A 2,711-nucleotide genomic window follows, 5' to 3' on the forward strand; every position below is an offset into this window, starting at 1 on the left:
GTCTGTCTGTCTGTCTGTCTGTCTGTCTGTCTGTCTGTCTGTCTGTCTGTCTGTCTGTCTGTCTGTCTGTCTGTCTGTCTGTCTGTCTGTCTGTCTGTCTGTCTGTCTGTCTGTCTGTCTGTCTGTCTGTCTGTCTGTCTGTCTGTCTGTCTGTCTGTCTGTCTGTCTGTCTGTCTGTCTGTCTGTCTGTCTGTCTGTCTGTCTGTCTGTCTGTCTGTCTGTCTGTCTGTCTGTCTGTCTGTCTGTCTGTCTGTCTGTCTGTCTGTCTGTCTGTCTGTCTGTCTGTCTGTCTGTCTGTCTGTCTGTCTGTCTGTCTGTCTGTCTGTCTGTCTGTCTGTCTGTCTGTCTGTCTGTCTGTCTGTCTGTCTGTCTGTCTGTCTGTCTGTCTGTCTGTCTGTCTGTCTGTCTGTCTGTCTGTCTGTCTGTCTGTCTGTCTGTCTGTCTGTCTGTCTGTCTGTCTGTCTGTCTGTCTGTCTGTCTGTCTGTCTGTCTGTCTGTCTGTCTGTCTGTCTGTCTGTCTGTCTGTCTGTCTGTCTGTCTGTCTGTCTGTCTGTCTGTCTGTCTGTCTGTCTGTCTGTCTGTCTGTCTGTCTGTCTGTCTGTCTGTCTGTCTGTCTGTCTGTCTGTCTGTCTGTCTGTCTGTCTGTCTGTCTGTCTGTCTGTCTGTCTGTCTGTCTGTCTGTCTGTCTGTCTGTCTGTCTGTCTGTCTGTCTGTCTGTCTGTCTGTCTGTCTGTCTGTCTGTCTGTCTGTCTGTCTGTCTGTCTGTCTGTCTGTCTGTCTGTCTGTCTGTCTGTCTGTCTGTCTGTCTGTCTGTCTGTCTGTCTGTCTGTCTGTCTGTCTGTCTGTCTGTCTGTCTGTCTGTCTGTCTGTCTGTCTGTCTGTCTGTCTGTCTGTCTGTCTGTCTGTCTGTCTGTCTGTCTGTCTGTCTGTCTGTCTGTCTGTCTGTCTGTCTGTCTGTCTGTCTGTCTGTCTGTCTGTCTGTCTGTCTGTCTGTCTGTCTGTCTGTCTGTCTGTCTGTCTGTCTGTCTGTCTGTCTGTCTGTCTGTCTGTCTGTCTGTCTGTCTGTCTGTCTGTCTGTCTGTCTGTCTGTCTGTCTGTCTGTCTGTCTGTCTGTCTGTCTGTCTGTCTGTCTGTCTGTCTGTCTGTCTGTCTGTCTGTCTGTCTGTCTGTCTGTCTGTCTGTCTGTCTGTCTGTCTGTCTGTCTGTCTGTCTGTCTGTCTGTCTGTCTGTCTGTCTGTCTGTCTGTCTGTCTGTCTGTCTGTCTGTCTGTCTGTCTGTCTGTCTGTCTGTCTGTCTGTCTGTCTGTCTGTCTGTCTGTCTGTCTGTCTGTCTGTCTGTCTGTCTGTCTGTCTGTCTGTCTGTCTGTCTGTCTGTCTGTCTGTCTGTCTGTCTGTCTGTCTGTCTGTCTGTCTGTCTGTCTGTCTGTCTGTCTGTCTGTCTGTCTGTCTGTCTGTCTGTCTGTCTGTCTGTCTGTCTGTCTGTCTGTCTGTCTGTCTGTCTGTCTGTCTGTCTGTCTGTCTGTCTGTCTGTCTGTCTGTCTGTCTGTCTGTCTGTCTGTCTGTCTGTCTGTCTGTCTGTCTGTCTGTCTGTCTGTCTGTCTGTCTGTCTGTCTGTCTGTCTGTCTGTCTGTCTGTCTGTCTGTCTGTCTGTCTGTCTGTCTGTCTGTCTGTCTGTCTGTCTGTCTGTCTGTCTGTCTGTCTGTCTGTCTGTCTGTCTGTCTGTCTGTCTGTCTGTCTGTCTGTCTGTCTGTCTGTCTGTCTGTCTGTCTGTCTGTCTGTCTGTCTGTCTGTCTGTCTGTCTGTCTGTCTGTCTGTCTGTCTGTCTGTCTGTCTGTCTGTCTGTCTGTCTGTCTGTCTGTCTGTCTGTCTGTCTGTCTGTCTGTCTGTCTGTCTGTCTGTCTGTCTGTCTGTCTGTCTGTCTGTCTGTCTGTCTGTCTGTCTGTCTGTCTGTCTGTCTGTCTGTCTGTCTGTCTGTCTGTCTGTCTGTCTGTCTGTCTGTCTGTCTGTCTGTCTGTCTGTCTGTCTGTCTGTCTGTCTGTCTGTCTGTCTGTCTGTCTGTCTGTCTGTCTGTCTGTCTGTCTGTCCTGTGTTCCTTATAGAATCTAAAACTACTGAACCAATCGGCGTGAAAATTTGCATGTAGAGGTTTTTGGGGCCAGGAAAGGTTTTAGTGATGGTTAGAGACCCCTCCCTCCACTAAGAGGGGGGGCTCCCATACAAATGAAACACAAATTTCTGCATAACTCGAGAACTAATCAAGCAAATAGAACCAAATTTGGCATGTGGGTGTTTTCGGTGACAAGAATTTATTCTAGGGTAATTTGAGACCCCTCCCCTCTTTATAAGGGGAATTATAACTCCTCTCCCCTTTAAGAGGGGGGGTTTCCATACAAATTTCCTCATAACTCGAGAACTAATCAAGCAAATGGAACCAAATTTGGCATGTGAAAGTTTTCGAGGGCAAGAAAATTTTCTATGTTGAATTAGGACCCCTCCTCACTTTAAGAGGGGGGGCTCCTGTACAAATGAAATACCAATTTCCTCATAACTCGAGAACTAATCAAGCAAATGGAACCAAATTTGGCATGTGTGTGTTTTTGGAGACAAAATTTTTTTCTATGTTGAATTGGGACCCCTCCCCACTTTAAGTGGGGGGGGGGGCTCCTATACAAACGAAATACAAATTTCCTTATAACTCGAGAGCTAATCCAG

The sequence above is a fragment of the Sabethes cyaneus genome, chromosome 3 (genome assembly GCF_943734655.1).
Source record: "Sabethes cyaneus chromosome 3, idSabCyanKW18_F2, whole genome shotgun sequence".
Classification (NCBI taxonomy): Eukaryota; Metazoa; Arthropoda; class Insecta; order Diptera; family Culicidae; genus Sabethes; species Sabethes cyaneus.